The sequence below is a fragment of the Callospermophilus lateralis genome, chromosome 6 (assembly GCF_048772815.1).
Source record: "Callospermophilus lateralis isolate mCalLat2 chromosome 6, mCalLat2.hap1, whole genome shotgun sequence".
NCBI lineage: Eukaryota > Metazoa > Chordata > Mammalia > Rodentia > Sciuridae > Callospermophilus > Callospermophilus lateralis.
In genome coordinates this window covers 136,427,698-136,444,699 of record NC_135310.1, presented here as the reverse complement: position 1 = coordinate 136,444,699, position 17,002 = coordinate 136,427,698, and the positions used below count along the sequence as shown (strand labels likewise).

Genomic DNA, 17,002 nt, shown 5'->3' with positions numbered 1-17,002 from the left:
GTTTCATGAGAGGCAGTGATGATACTTGGGGAAGTCAGCGAAGTCCCTGAAGCACAGGCCAGGGAGGCACTGGCTTGACTGAAGCTGACAGCAGCAGCATGGACAGCAGAACCTGCCATTGGTGGCAGAGGCTGAGGGGAGACCAGCACATGGTGGGGCAGGCCCACAAATGCAGGTAGCATTCTGCACCTGGATGGGCATCAGTGCTGCTGTAGGGTATTCTTGATTATGTGCCACAACTGACCCACTGCATTGCAGGCCTGGTTGACTGTAATCTGCCCAGGCATGTGCAACAGGACCTTAGTTTGACCACTTATTTGGTTGTGAGCTGCTGACACTACAGCTGGAGAGACAACCATGTTTTTCCCAGCCACACCATTTATCTGGAGCTTCTGGGAAGGCTCTCCTGCAGTGGAGGGACTGACCTTTACCATCCCCTAACTTGTCTGACCCACAGTAGACATAGAAACTTTAGCTTGGGTACCATTTATCACTGCCCTTCTGACAGATGCCACATAATTGACAAAGAAAACCCAAATCTCAATGGTATGCATTGACATCCCTTTGAACCAGCCATCCTGGCAATACTCAAACACTAAAATCATCTCCCCTATTCCCAGTTCTAGCTCATTTTCTTTCTGGGAGCCTATGGGTGGATAGCCACATACACTCTGGGGTGAGTCTGAGTTTGAAAATGTGCAATCTGTACAGTGGATCCTGCCATGGGTCTGGGTTCCATTTCAGCAGCAGCAACAGCAACAGTAGTGTGGAGGTGAGGACAATGACAGCCAGGAGATGTGGTGGTAGAGGGGAGGATTCATAGTTCCAAGAGCAGCTGGAGGGGGGACATCTAACAGGAAAATGAATGAGGAGCCTGTTGTCACTGAGATGCTTGGGAATGAGGTCACAGTTAACTCAGTGGTTTTCATATGAATTTGACAAGGGACACTGCAGGAATTCCAGACAGTTTGCTGATTCTCCCAGCAGCTGTGGGGTTGCTGGAGCTGATGAGGACAGGAGGGCTAATCTCCATGGAGTGGCAGTTCTGGGATGCATGGGAAGACTTCTTTGCCATGGTGAAGGAAGTGAAGGAGTGCTGCTTTTTGGTGTTCTTCTTGGTGTCAGAGAGCTTTGGGGCAGTGCTGCTCTGGACTGTTGCTGAGGGACATTCTGCAGCATCAACTTCTTGCAGGGGATGCTTATCCCATTCTATCAGCTGTTTAGTAGCTGAGTTAAACTCAATGTGGAAAATCAGAAATATGCCTACTTTCTCTGTCAACATTTTTTTAGCCCAGTTTTCATCTATTCTGGGTATCACAGTCAGAAAAATATCCTTTGCAAACAAAGGGCAATCTTTGTCCACTTCTTTGTCTTTTACTTAAAAGTCATAAACTTTTAAGTTTATGAGGTAATGGTTGAATAATCTGCTAATAGTTGGTGGGAGAAGAGCCATGGGTCTCACTGACTTGCCCAAGTTACCAGTTTTCATCAACTTGTTGCAAAATGATGATGTCATTTTGGTGAATTTAAAGTCACCGGGTTCCTTTCCCTCATAGCTATATAATGCTTTGGCACATGGTAACTTATGTACACCCCTCACTGGGGGACTCCAGGCTTGCACCCGAGGCTGCTGTCAATACTGGGAACCCTATAGATCATTTGTGCTACAATTAGCCATAGTGCTGCCCTGAGCTGTGAATGCAGTTGTGCAGTTGGTCCCACTCCCCTCACCAGGGCTCGGTTTCCAAGGCCTCTGATTGATGCTCTCCAGAAGCCTGTCCATTAGGATGTCACTGGGAAGCTCCTCAACACCCGAGCCAACAAGGGCCCTCCACTCAGAACAACTAAGAGAATCTATAATCCCTAGCAAACATCACTTGCAAAACTGTGCTGGCAAGATAAGACTTTTGCAGAAGCATCCAGGTATTCTAGATACACAGGACACTTCAAAGAATCCAAGAAGGCAGATTCATCCATCTTGATCTACTGTGCTGAGAAAGAGTCTTCAGAAATGTCCATAGTTGTGTGTAGCTCTTAAAATGTTTTGTGAACATGCATTTCAGACTTTGCTCTTGTGCTTTGAGTGCTCCTTTTTGGTTTTTAGCCCCCTTGTGCAGCCCAGTTTTACCAAATGTTAGTTGTGTCTCTGATGCTATGATGCCCCCAAAACTCTTCTATGCTGCACCCCCCTTCATGCACACACACAAGTATGTCACTGCCTCCCATGTGCCCAGCCTTAAATGTTATTTTTTAAATCTACAGAATGCTTGTAGGTTTGAAACCAATATGTGAGAATTGGAAAATCCAACTTTCAAGCCTGGCTTGATTATTTTGTGACTGTGTGACTTTAGAAAAGTGACCTAACTTCTTTGTTTTTTTATTCTCTGGTGGTAGAAAGAGTCCCTGTTGTAGAGAACAACAGGAACTACAGACAAAGGTCCAGTACAGTGCATGTCAGGATATACTCCAGACATGGTATGCTCTTAAACAAGAGCAGTAATGACAGTGTCTTGTGGTGATGGGCAACTGACAGTGCAGAAATACCAAGCACCATCACTCTTTCTGTGACAGCAGCTGGAGGACACCAAGGTAGATGGGGCCTGGATGTTTGACACTGGTGACATATTTATGGCTCTCCCACTTTCCTTGCAGAATGTCTCCCAGCACTTGTCCATCTATACCTTTGTGCTAGAGCAGTTCCTCCTGGTGCAGAACCTGCTGGAGATGCTGGCTAACATGGTGGAGAAGTTGGAAGAGACAAGTACAATTTAGACATGAGTATTTTAGTTTGCTCTGCTTCTGTGGGATAGTGGCTCTTACAGGTATTGGAAATCATGATTGTGGAGATAAGTCAATGACTTTCACTTGTGACTCCCTTGGGATTGACCTTCTGCTTTACCCAGCACCCCATCATATCTTGAACTTACAAACAGAAATCCAGTGCAATGTTATCTGTGTGGCTGCCTGTTGTGCTCATGGAAACAGCCTTTCTTGGGCATCTGTGTATCTCCCTGCATCTTCAAAGCTGTGACTGTTCCTGTTTTGACCAGTTGTTTTGTGCATGGCTCTTTGTTGTATACCATTATTTATGGTCAAATACTGTTAACTGTGTGGCTATGTTTTGAGCTGTTGTTTGATGAGGAAAATTTCATGGCACTGTTACATACTTTAGATATTGAAATCATGGTGATATGGTTTTAGTGAATTGTAAATTTGCAAATAGCTAATCATTTTCTTTTGAAAATTAAGACTTTTATTTCTGTCTTCAAATGCAGATATTTTCCTTCAAAAATCTGTTTATTTTAATTACTTTCCATGTGACAAGCTCTTACTGTGTAGTACCCATTGGTAACCAATTCATAGTTTAGAGTTAAGGAGAAGGGTAAATGGTCACATTTTTGGTCTTCTCTATAATTTTTAAGGGCATTCTACGTGGTGCACTGTTGTGTAGTTTAATAAACTGGAGTATTTCCAGGAATAGAACCAAAATTTTTCTTCCATCATTAATGATCTGTGTATTGCTATCATTGTTGAATTATTATTCTAGTTGAGATCAGAAAAGAGATTAATAATACATGGTTCCAAAAACTGAATGATTAATTGTGTTGTAACATATAGTTTAACACATGTACAAATCTTATAGCTCTGTATTTTAAAATATATTAGCATCACAGCTTAGGACTTTTAATCAGGTTGTGAATGAACTCTAAATTAAATTTTAACACGCATAATTTGATGAAAACTTCATGTAGGAAAGAGATGCATTTCATAGTGCTGGATCTTTCTTTCAGATGCTAGTGTTTCTTTGGAAGAAAACACTGTCAAATAGCTCAAGGGAAAAGTGTATGTGTTTTTAGGGGTGAGAATGATTCTTATTTCAGCAGTTTTGATGATACCCAGGAGGTATTCAAAAATATTTTACAATTGCTTTGGCATAAATACCAGTGAATCAGAGTAGCTGGCAGCCACAGTGCTGGAGGTTGGGTGGTCTGAGTGATTTGTGTGGGGTTCTTGGAGGACCCCTGGGGAGGTCCAGTGATGTACACCAAGAAGGATAGTTATTTTCCACTGTAACAATCATGAGAGCTTTTACTGGTTATATTTGATTAATGGATGCTGCTGGAACTTACAAGAATTATCTTTCAGATTCCCTAGGTGTCAATATCATCTCTCCTTGAGTCTTCTTATGTCTTCTTCAAACTCCTTATGGTACTTTGATTGTGGGAATCCATTTGTCAAGCAAATTGACATCTCTCAGTTAACAAATTATACACAGTACCTTCTCTGAAATGAAGATTCCCCATTTCCTAGGGTAATATGTGTCAAAAAGGAAACACTAATCTTTTTTGGGGGAGGGGAGAAGAATACCAGGGATTGAACTGATGGGCACTCAACCACTGAGCCATATCCCCAGTCCTAGTTTGTATTTTAATTAGAGACACAGTCTCACTGAGTTGCTTAACATATTGCTTTTTGCTGAAGCTGGCTTTGAATCACAATACTTGTGTCTTAGCTCCTGAGCTGCTGGGATTAGAGGCATACACCACCACACCCAGCTTACCATTTTCTAAATATAGGGTGATACTGATTTCCTACAAGACAATGCTTGCCTTTTATAAAACAAAATTTTCAGTACTAGAATTTTGGTAGGAAATTAAATTACAAGTAGTAGAAAAGTGCACGAATAACTGTTTCTGAACTCTGGAAATGTTCAAGAAGTGCATGGGGTACTGCATCTGTCATCATCATCTCTGGTGATCTGGAGAATGATTATATGAATGGTGCAAATCTTTCTTAAATTTAAATAAGTGGTAAGACCAGGTGCCCATGTCACAGAGTGGAAAGTCTCAAAGGTAATTACCCCAGACTTCAATTTTTAGCGGGGTGTGGTTCTGTATCTTATTACTATTTGATATGCTATCAAAGTTTCTTTGCCATTTGAAAATTCTATAATCCTTCAAGTAGAAATGATTTTTAAGAAATCTTGCTTTTCTTCCCTGTAGTTAAAAATGGGTAAAGAATAGTGAGAATGAATGGAACAACATTTGATGTCTGTTCTGTCTGTCCATTTAATGATGAGAATAACTCTATTAGTGAATATTATTATTAGCATTACTAAAGTGTGATTGAGCTGCATGTTCAGATGAGGAAAAGGCTCAGGAAGTTGATTTGAAAGTAGGTAAATTGATACAGGTGCAGTAGATGCAAAGAAGCTACTCTGATTTAGTGGCTTTTACATCCAAACAGTAACAGCTCTGGAAAGTTAAGAGGAATCTTCAGCCTGGTTTTTGTGTATTTTACTTCATGGATAACTGCTTCTATTGGGGTATGGAACTAAAGACAATTGTTTGACTCCCAGAACTGTTGCTTTTTAGTGGTATGCATTGACCAGTAACCTCTGAAACTTTGTATGATTTGTGTTGCTATAATTGAATATCACCCTTAGTAAGTAATAGAAAAAAGACATTTATTTAGCTTTTGGCTCTGGAAGTTCCAGAGCATGTTGCTGGCATCTGCTGAGTCCTACTGGATCATAAGGTTTTAGAAGATAGCACATGGTGTGGTGTCAGAGGGAATAGCCAAAGTAGCCTTAGTGTGATGGAGGGGCATCGGGTGCCCCTCACCCCTACATGGGGGTGGTCCTGGAAGAAGTAAGCAGGGTTGTGGTGTGCATTGTTGGAAGACATGGAAACACACCCTAGTCCTTATGGCTGTCTGTGGGAGTTGGTGATATATACAGCTATTGGGTTTTTTGTTGTTCTTTTGTTTTTGTGGAGAAATTATCGGTCTGTGAGAAGCAGGTGTTGCATGAGAAGAGAAAAAAAAGCTTGCTCTAAAACTTTCTGGATTAAATGAAGAAAAATGTGAACTACTTGAAAAAAAAGTTATCCTTGTTCAAAAAGAGTATGAAGGCTTAGAGTCATCTTTAAAGGATGACATTTTGGTGAGTCAATAGAAGCAGAAAATTTGGAGGCAATTTATGAAAACATGGATAGGTTGGTATTTAAACTTCAGGATGAAATACTTTTTCTAGAAAGAAAAAGAGCTCAAATAAGAGAAAACTAAACATTCTCAACTGGATGAAATGATGGTGGATATATCAAAATGGATTAATTTCCTAGAAGATGAATCAAAGTCCCTCAGATCACAAATACCTGATGATAAAACAACATTGAGACTATTTCAAATGAATGAAGGAGGATTTAAGGAAGCAATAAAAGAGGTTTTGAATGAAAATTCCCAACTTCAAGAAAGTCAGAAACAGCTTTTACAAGAAGTTGAAGTATGGCAAGAAAAAGCAAATGGCTTTAATAAACAGAAAATGACATTTGAATACTCTAAAGTACATGCAGAACAAGTTCTAAGAGATAAAGAAATTCACATTAAGTCTCTGACTGAACACTTGCTGCAGATGAAAGCTTGGGATTCTGTGGGTGGATGATGGTAACTTGGAATTGGAAATGAAGAATGTTGGTGCTCACTTAGAGGATAAGCCAAAAGGAGATTTGAAGGGATGATTTTATGCTGCTAAGTTAAAGACCTCTTTTAAAACCTTAGAAGGAGAAAAAATCAGGGCTGGGGAAATGGCTCAAGTGGTAACACACTGGCCTGGCATGTACGGGGCACTGGGTTCGATCCTTAGCACCACATGAAATAAAATAAAGATGTTGTGTGGAGATCTCAACAATATTTTCCACTGGGTCCACCATCCCCTCCATTCCCAATGGGATTTCGGTGTTTTCCTCATTATCTCCCCCCAAGAGCTGTAGCTGTATTCCCCCCTCCCTTCCCCACATTCTGAAAGTAGAAGTGAGTTCCCTTCAGGGTTGATTCCACTTTCAAGTGAGCCTGCTACAGAACATCCAGAAGCACAACAAGAATCCTGAAAATATTTTGTATCTGCCTTCAAAAGTAATTTATCTCTCATTTTTAGTTTAACTGCTTTAACTCAAGTGATTATACTTTTGCTCCAATTGAAGCTTAACAGAATTACAATTCTTAGAATGACATTTTGTAAATAAAGATGGTTTAAATATGATTCTTATTAGTCAATTATTTCCATTTTATTTTATTCTAGATAGTGTAACTTAATTTGATTAATTTACTATTACATAATCAACAGTGGGAATATTATATATATATAATCTTGCAGTCAGGAATATTTTAAAATCTAAGCAAAGCTTGTGCCTTGATACAATTAAATTTACTTATTGTGATTGTAGCAAATTTGAACATAACTGTATGCTTATTGAAAGATTTTAATTGATTTACAGTTTTATTTGTCATTGATAATAATAATTAAAATCAGGTAGTTTTTCCATAAAAGAAGAATAACTAGAGTATATTAAGAGTAAAGAAGAAAACACAACTATGTCATGTAAATAGGAGATTTCAAATATAAAAAAAATTCAGTTCTCAGAAAACTTTTAAAAATTGGAAACCACAATTTAAGTTCACTCAGCCCCCATTGTTCCTTATATCCTTTATTTTATGCCATTTTTATAAAATTAAGGGTTGTATTCTGCTCTGAGCTAGGTCCCCTTTTATATTTTTGTATTGAGCGGCATGTCTTGAGGGTACAATGTGCTCATTCAACGAAGACTTGTGTGATAGAATGGGGAATTCCATAGGTTAAAAATGCATTCCCATGAGTATAAAATTGTGCAAAAGCACAGATTGTATCTGCAGGAAGGTATGTGTCTTTAAATAAGTGGAAATGTCCATAGTGGCATGAGAAATCCAAGCAGACACACTTTAAGATCAATAGGCAATAGTCAGATAAACCCAGAATGAGTATCAGTGGAAAATATGAAGAAAAAAATAAGGATTGAAAGGAGGGAAATGTGTAATACACATTTGCCAAAGTGCATTAGAATTCAGGCCTCATGGATTGTCAGATTAGCACATAGGGGTGTGGAAGGGTGTACAGTAAGAACAGTTATTGATAATGACATGAGCCTGTTTGGAAGAAATGTAAAACATCTTCATTAGTGTTTGAGCATTTTGATGAAAAAATCCATGAGATTCTACAGCATCTGAAAATAAAAGATATAGTGATCTCACAGCTGTATCTATGTGGGCATTATTCTCTATAAAAGGTCCAGGAATTTTAGTGTGGCTGTGTATATGAGCAAGGAAAATGGGGGACATATGATGCTATGAAAGAGTTTGAAGGGTTAAAAAAGAGACAGTAAATTGGAATCCAAAGGAGGGGATAACACAGCTGCAGAAATATGAGGAACACATTTAACTGTATATTAAGAATCTGTAACAATGTTTAAAGTAGTAGAAAATAATCTCAATGCCAGGATAATGGCAATCAATTCAGCTTGCTGTGGAGAGATTTGAGGCAGGATCCTGTTGTTTCTTTAACAATTGTAAAGAAAAAGGAGAAAGTAGTTGGGCTTCAGTTGTAATTTCTAATTTAGTTATTTAAGAAACCATATTGATGAAACTTAATCCCAATTATTTTAAGTTCAATTTACTTATTTTAATTATATAATAAGAATATCAGAACAATGTGATTAGCAGTATTAATAATCTCTTCTCTGTTGAAAAATTTAAGAAGCAGTGGATGTTATATTACATTTTATACATTTTTTAGAAATAAAGATTTTAATGTCTGACCATCTAGAAAAATTTGTGAGTTAGAATTTTAAAGACATCTATATTTTTATTTAATTAATTGATTTGAATTGAATTATTTGGCTCCATTTACTTATTTAAATTTTAATTCATGAGTGCCAATTTGTTTAAATGCCAGTTTGATACCAAGTACATAATATATAGACAGGACAGGCCTGTATAATTGGAAATGCCAGGTATAACATCTAATAGTCATGATGGACAATGACATCAAAGGTGATCATAGAGGTGGTGCCAGATGAGATTGCTAAGAAGCCTGGAATACCAACCTGTGGTCCAGTAATCATGAAGCTGATCTTTGCAAAACCAATTAATAGTAAAGCAGTTACATAACAGACCAGTCAAGTGTCATCATCAGTCATTGCAGATAGGGTTCTTTCAGAGTCTACCACTGGAACTCCATCAAAGACCATAACAAGTCCAGCAGTTCCAGAGGAATTGGGAGCAATTTCAAGAGGAATACTTGTCTTAAGTTGTGATATGATCACTGCTCCAAGAGTGATGGTCTGCACAGCTGATTTCATTTTCTTATTTGGTGATTTCAGGGGTGAGATGGCTATTTTATTTGCTATCTGCTTGTAAAATTATAAGTCAATGAAATAACACCACTTTCAGATATTGTTATCTGTCTTTGGGCTGAAAGTTATATTTTAAAATTGGGATTAACAAACAATGGGCAGAGAATTCTGAGCCTCTTAAATGACACCCCAAGCCTGAAGTAAAAGAAGTAAGTCAATTTTCTCTCCTCGGTCTAATCTTCCTCTCCTCTTAGTTTCAGCTGTACATAGTAGTCCAAGATCTGTGATTAAATGCTTCCAAATGCTGATTTTCTAAAGATCTTAGTTTATTATTTTCAAGTAAATTGAAAGATCTGTTTTTAGTAGGACCTTGTTAATATTCTCATTTTTTATAATATTGTTATTATAAATACCCCAAAGGTTGTAGTATTTTGTTGTATTTTATGGATCATAGAAATTGACCTTCCAAGTAATAGTCTATTGCTATGAGGTCTGAATGAAGAGCATTTATTACTAATGTGAGTTGTAGCATCAGCTACTCCACACCACTCTGTACTATTCCTCTCTAGACTGCTTTGTACTCTCACAGAATATCAGGTTGAGTTGTCATTACAGAGCACTGGTTATGAGTTGTTATTTGTTTATCTGAAGACATTGCTGAGGCTCTTTGCAGACTTGTTAAGTGCTTTTTAAGGAGTTCTATAGCTAGTGTGTAGCATCTATAGTGCTGCAACCCAGGTTTTCTAATTTACAGCTGAGAACTGGTTTTCACTTCAAAATTTGTCAAAGCATGTCCAGAAAATGAGATCCTTGCATTATCTAAACAACAGTTAGATGTTTGTTACATCAGAAAACACTTATTTGTTATCTAGTTTGGTGTTGTGTGCATTGACTCTTATAAATTGAGGAAGTGGATAAATGCTTAATAAAAAGAGCCGGCAGTTAAAATCAGCAGGAGAGATTCTAAATGTGTACATTGTTGATTGCCAGAGTAATTAGAAAATATTCACCAAAAGTTTCAAGATTAAGGAAAGATGATTATAGAATAAGAATATTTAAAAAGACCTCATGCAGAAAAATAGTAGAGCAACTTCCCCTGTGGTAAGACCAGCCATCCTCCCAGGCTCTGCTCAGTGAAGACATTGTCCTTTGCAAGCTCATAAATTACCTCAATATTTATGCTTTGCAGTGAGGTGTTTGTTATGTATCTTCTCCAAAAACTGAGGGAAAGTTTAGATGACTGTTACTCTGGTTAACTCTGGTTCAGTTCCATGCAATGTCATAAGGGCTCTTCCTGCTGTATTCAAAGCACTCTGAGTTTTCAGATTCTGAAGTGGAACCATCGCCCAGAGACACACACACATAACACATAGCCAATTGCCTCAAGTTACTATTTCTTGGTCCAAGATGCTTTGAAGGAACTTGAGCTTCATGTGGCTCCAGGAAGAGATTGAGCCCTGGGTCCTTGAAGTCCTGCTGCCATCTGCCCATTTCATGGGCTGTGCTCCATAAATACTTCCTTGTGTTTTCTCAGGATCCCTTCTGGGGCAAGTAAATTATTCAAGTGTATGTGTATCTTCAGGAATTTATGCTTAGCTGTCTGGTGTGTTAAATTGTTAGTTTTCTGCATAGATTTTGTAATTGATCTGGGATATATTTCACAGGAGCATTATGTAAGGGCTCTGTGTTATGGAATAACAACAGGCAGATCCACTCTGTTACTTATGTGTCCCTTTAACTTTTTTTGCTTGCCCTCTGCTAGACTGGCTGTGCTTGGTACTAGGGAGATAAATTCAGAAAGACCTTGGCCCAAAGGTGCTGTTTACCTTTGAGGACTTTCCTGTTTAGCTCAGTGAAGACACACAAATAGTTACAGCTAGAAAAAGAAGACATTGGACTTTTCTGAGAAACTAGGAGGCTTCCAGGAGATAAAGGTTAGCCCTGAGTCCAGTACCAGTTGGCAGCAGTTGGTGCAGGACCAAATTCTTGGCAGAGGAACCAGCACTTGTAAAGTGAGGAGGGGAAGAAATTGGACATTTGCACTGGCCTTTAAGTAACATAGCAGGGAGGACAGTGCTGTATGTACAAAGTAGTGGGATGTCTAGCCACTCAGGCAGCAGCCATGTCACAGAGGTTTTGGGCAGTGTGCTTTTATTCTGAAAGGGGTAAGAGCTTGAGTAATGCTGAGGACAGAGGTAATATTCTCAGGTTCCTACACCCGGGAAGCTGTACTCTTCTGCCCAGGGGATAAGCAGTGAGTGTCCCCACTCTGCATGGCCTGGGAACAGAGAGCATGATTGCAGGAGTTGGTTCAGAATTCAAGAAGGCTGCATGAAAGGGTAGGTTCCTGTTTCATTCCAGGCACGTGAGAGGACAGTGGCATTCATTCTTATCTGAAGCAGAAGTGAAGTTGGAGTTCCATGCAGGGATTACCTTGGGACTGACACACATTCACTTTTTATTTAATATTTAGATTTAAAGAATAGAGATTTCTAGAGCTAAGTTTTAAAACTCAGTTTCATGTATAAGTCCTATTAATTTGTAATGATTGCAAGAAAGAAAAGAATGAAGACATTATTTCTAACTTGGTGATACATGAAGACTTTTAAAAAAAAGTCCTCGTTTGTGTTTGCAAAATTTTCCTTCAGCATTTAGAGAAACTTATAATTATTCCCATGGAGGAATATGTTTCCTAACAGCATATGGCTGTCATCCAGTGCCACTGTGGCACTAATGCTATAATTTAGGTTTCTAAGAAGATAGAAAATATAGTTACCAATGCAAGGATAGGGAATATCTTCCTCACTCCTAAAATCTAAAATTTAGTTTAATGCCATGGCTGATAAGTTGGTCCTCTGTTATCTTTGGGTTCCACATCTATGGACTCAACCAACTGCAGATACAAAATATCAAAGAAAAGTGATTTCATCTTCACTGAACATATGTGGACTGCTTTTTTTGTTATGATTTCTAAACAATATAGTGTAATGACTATTTACCTATTAACTACTTTCCATCAGATTAATACAATAATTTAGAGGTAATTTAATGTATCCAGCTGGGTGCTGTCAGGGTATATGCAAACACTGCCATTTTAAAGAAGGAGCTGGAGCATCCATGGACTTAGGTATCCATAAAGAGTTCTGGAATCAACTCCCTGTGGATTCAGAGACAGTTGTGTACACTTCTAGGATAACTATAAATACTGGATGTGTTAAGCTAACCGGTTTTGTTAAGGCAGTAGAGTGATTTGTGAGAGTAGAGATGACTTTCAAGGGATGAAATGAACATAAGTTTAGTGTAAGTTAATCATATTTTTTATTGATGTCTCTAATCAGATTATTGCTAACAAGAAAAAAAATTACAGCAAATTAAAACTAAGTAATTACCACACCCTCTTACACAGGATTTGTTTCAGTTTATAAAACTTGTTAAGTGTCTGCCATGCATCAAGCACCTTCTAGGTGTTTGGATAACATCAAAGAACAAAAGACTGTGGCTGGGATTGTAGCTCATTGGTAGAGCAGAGTGCTTGCTTAGACTGGGTGAAACACTAGGTTCCATTCTCAGCACCACTTAAAAATAAAATAGAGATATTGTGTCCATCTACAAATATTTTTTAAGAAGAACAAAAGTTGCAAATTCTTGTTCCTTTGTTCTTCTCTTCCAAGTGTAGGGATACAGACAATAAACAAACAAATAGATAAGAATCTAGTCTGTTAAAGGTGTTGACTATTTTGGACAAATATAAAGGAGTAAAGAGGGTGGGCATACTGCCCTGTGAGCAAGACCAGTGAGCCTCATGGGGAAAATGAGATCTGAGCAAATGCTGGAAGGAGTGGCAGTGTAGGCATCAGGGGAAAGTTATGCATGGCACAGTCCCATGGGAGCTTAAGGCATGGATGGTGTTGACTGCAGGGAACACAGAGGATGGTAGCCTACTACCAACACTTGATCTGACCTGGGTCAGGGATCCTGAGGCAGCTTCTCTTGGCAGAGCCCTGAGTTCTTCTTGCTCTGGCTCTCCACTTGCCACCCATCGAAGCACCATTGCTTGTCTGATGCCTGAGAGTATTTTATTTCCTGTCATGTCCCAGATTAGAGATGACAATAAAAGACAGCACCCATGTCTGGTGGAGTTAATTTTCTAAGGTGCCTAATCAGGCACAGAATTACAACTTAAATCTGTCTCATTTTTCAATCTCTTTCACCTAAAACAAACAAAAAAAAAAAAAAACCCAGAAAATCCAGAAAGAAATGTTTTAGTTCAAATTAGCTATGAAGTTAGCTGAATTCCAGCTAGAACTTTGCATTAATGTGTAGGTGGTTTGGATGCATATTTGTTGGGAATTTGACTCTAACCCTGTTATGTTCTGTCATTTTGCTCTGCATCAGCATTTCCCAAAAGATATCTTACAGGTACTGATGGATGTTATAGAACATGGGAATTATTTGATCCAATACAGTGCTACTCAGAGTGTGGGCCAGGGACCAGGAACAAGGCCAGTCAAAACTGATTACTGGTCTGTGACAAAGTGATTGAAGATAGTAAGAGTAAAGAATTAAACATTTTTTTACCTGTTTAAGGGAGAAATTTATTGCCTGTTAAGCTAATAACTTGAAATGGTGGGTATGTATCCTTTATGACTTCATTTTGAAATGTTAATTCTTCTAGAAGTTTTATTGTATTTTATTAGAGATGCAGACCATGATGGAACTGGAAATTTAAAACTAGTCCCTTATCATGGATGGTTTGGGAAGTACTGATCTGACCTGTTTAAAGGGTGCTGAGTTGAAAGGGTTAAGTTAGTAACATTTTTACTTCACACTTTTCACATCTGTGTACTGTCAGTAACTAGGAAGGGTAGAGGCAGCCTTAGCTGTGTCTAGGCATACTGAGTCACAGCACTCTTTATCAGAGAGTCCTCTGAGACTGCCTGCCTGAACAGTTGTTTTTTTTCTTTTGGGAAAAGCTCTGATGGTTTGCTTTTTTTTTTTTTTTTTTTTTTTTAAGCATCTCGCAAAGATGATTTTGCTCTTCACTGGCTTTCTACCCATTGATCTCTTGAATTTACCATCTCCCTTTGCAAAGGTAAAACTGGGGCTGGGTAGAATAAATGAATATATTTTCAAATTTATGTAAAAAGTTCAGAAAATGATTTTGAAAAGTCTGTGATTTTTTCTTTTGGCCCCTTTCATTCTTGATGACTTGTACAAATGGTTTCGTTCAAATAGGTCACTTACCGTGTACATTTTTGTTTGTTCTTTTGGTTTCTGTTTTGCTAAGGATAAGCAGTTATTTTCACTGAAGCCATTTTACCAAGGACTCGGAACATAAAACTTAAACAGTGTTTCAGATTCTATAATTTGGGAAATAAACAAATTAGGCACAAACTGTGTCTCTGTTCTGGTAGTTTGTTTGTATTTGTTTTGTTTTTGTTTTGGGTTCTGGGGGTTTTACCCAGAGGCACTCTTCCATTGAGCTACTACCTCAACTCTTTAAATTTTTTGAGACAAATTCTCTTTATAGTTGGTCTTGAACTTGTGATCTTCTTGCTTCAGCCTCTGGGTAGCTGGGATTAGAGGTGTCCCCAGTTTCTACTAGTAACTTAAAAGAAGGAGGAATACATACAAATCATGTAACTTATGATTCTACTAAAGATGACACGTGACAGGTATGCCTGTATGAGGAGTGCACTGTGTCTCAACAATGGGCTTTTGTATTTAGCATGTCCTACCTTTCCTTGGGTCATAGAACTTTGTCCATTATGCTTAGTAATTCATGGAAGCTCATGATTTCTTCATCTTTTACAACATAATTTGGTTAAATCTGAAGCTACATCTCTGTCATTTTAGTGATCAACAGCAACGATAAAAAGAGTAAACCCTGGAGTGTACACATCATATTTGCACGTAACATTCTGAGCCCTGCTGACTGTGAATAATCCACTCTCATTGCTGTCAGCTACAGGTGGATGGTTTGATTAATCAGTAGCTGCATAAACTGTGGTGTCCTTCCTTATACTGAATACTAACACCCCTTTTTCATGTGAAAATTCTTAGCATTTCTTTTCAGATTTTTCTTTTTTTTAGAATTTTTTTTTAAAGAAAGAGTGAGAGAGAGAGGGAGAGAGAGAATTATACTTAGTTTTTTTAGTATTTGGCAGACACAACATCTTTGTCTATACGTGGTGCTGAGGATCGAACCCGGGTCGCACGCATGTCAGGTGAGCGCACTACCACTTGAGCCACATCCCCAGCCCCTCAGATGTTTCTTAAAGGTACATAATGTTTATTTATGTGGTTTTGTGATGAACTGACTTTACTAATTTCTTTAAAAATAAAATTAGACGGGTAAAGCCCTCCTGTTCCCAAATTTACACTGTGTTCACTTCCACTATGTAGAGGAAGTAGGGTGCTTTCTGTTTTTTGTTTGTTTGTTTGTTTGTTTGTTTGTTTTGTTATTCATGTACTGAGTTGGCAATAGCCCCAGCAGAGTAGATGAGAGAACAGTTTCTGGCACTTGGCATCCTGGGGTCAAGGACTAGCTCCACCAAGGTGATCTTCCTGAAGTAACTCAGCTTCACTGATCCTACACTTTGTTCTCCTTGTTCAGTTGTGATAGTAGTGTAACTAGTTTTTTGTCATGATGTGGGAGCTCAGTGATAGCGTTTTGTTGAAGCTTTAGGTACCACCTATGTATAGCAGGCAAGCACCATCCAGACTTTATTCTTTCTGGCTTTACAGTATATATCAGAGTGATTAACAACATTTTTCATTGAATCATGAGAATTGGCAAACCCTCATTTTAGATGAAGGGGCGATTTAATGTGGCTTTCTCCCATGTAAATTATTAGCAGATAACTTACTTTAGACTCAAACTGTCATTTGAATATTGTAGAACAACATGAGGTTCTGACATCTCTTTGGGAATAGCACAGGTCACTAGAGTGTGCAGCCAGGTGTCCCCGAGTGGATCACCTAGCTCAAGTTCTAATATCTGGTTTCCTGTTCAGTTGATAAAATATTGTCAAAATTTTCCAGGTCTTAATTTCTGAATAAATAAGTCATGGATCAGAAATTAGTATTATATGGTGTTTAACCAACACACAACATACTTTTGTGGAATACTTTCTTTTGGAAGTCAACACATAGTCAGTAATTTTCTCCTGGCTGAATATTTTTCCTTGAGCACCATTTGTAGGATTGGTAAATATGTGGGGTTACAAGAGGGAGGAATGAGGGACATAGGATAGTGGAGAAGAGTGATACAGAGGGGGAGAGACAGTAGGTAAGGGCAAGTCGTCATTGCTGTCTATAGGAACAGGTGGGCTTCCCTCTGCTACCTATTAAGTATCTTTTTTTTGGGGGGGTCTCTTGCTGGCAGCAATTTTCCCAGTCCTGAATATATAAATCTTCATGTTTAAACAGAGACCTTTGTTCTTCTTGAGCTAACTCTCTGCAGGTGTTCTCATCATGCCATGATTTCATTACCACAGAGTTGCTCAAAGTTCCCCAGTGTCGATTCTTAACACAGACACCTCTTTTGAGGGAAGGAGTTGTGCATTCCAGCCTGCAGGTGACATGTTCCTCAGTGTATGACGAAGCAGCTTCACCTAAAGCCTCTTTATCAATTGAGCTACTGGGCCACTTATCTGGGTGCACAGCCAGGAACTCTGAATCATTCTGGCCACCTCCTTTTGTCTTAACCATGTCCAGCTAATCTGTCATGTGGGCACAGAGGTATGCGCATGAGAGCTCATTAGAAGTGGAGTCCTCAGGGACTGAGACCCAGAGAGAGCCCAGCCTCTGCAAGTACAGGCTGTACCTATACTTGC

The 17,002-nt window shown here is 38.6% G+C and overlaps 1 pseudogene; it reads right to left on the bottom strand.

Moving 5' to 3' along the window:
* Positions 1-740: 740 nt before the first annotated feature.
* On the bottom strand, positions 741-1,977 carry LOC143402187 (E3 ubiquitin-protein ligase SH3RF1 pseudogene; annotated as a pseudogene).
* Between the last annotated feature and the right edge of the window lie 15,025 nt (positions 1,978-17,002).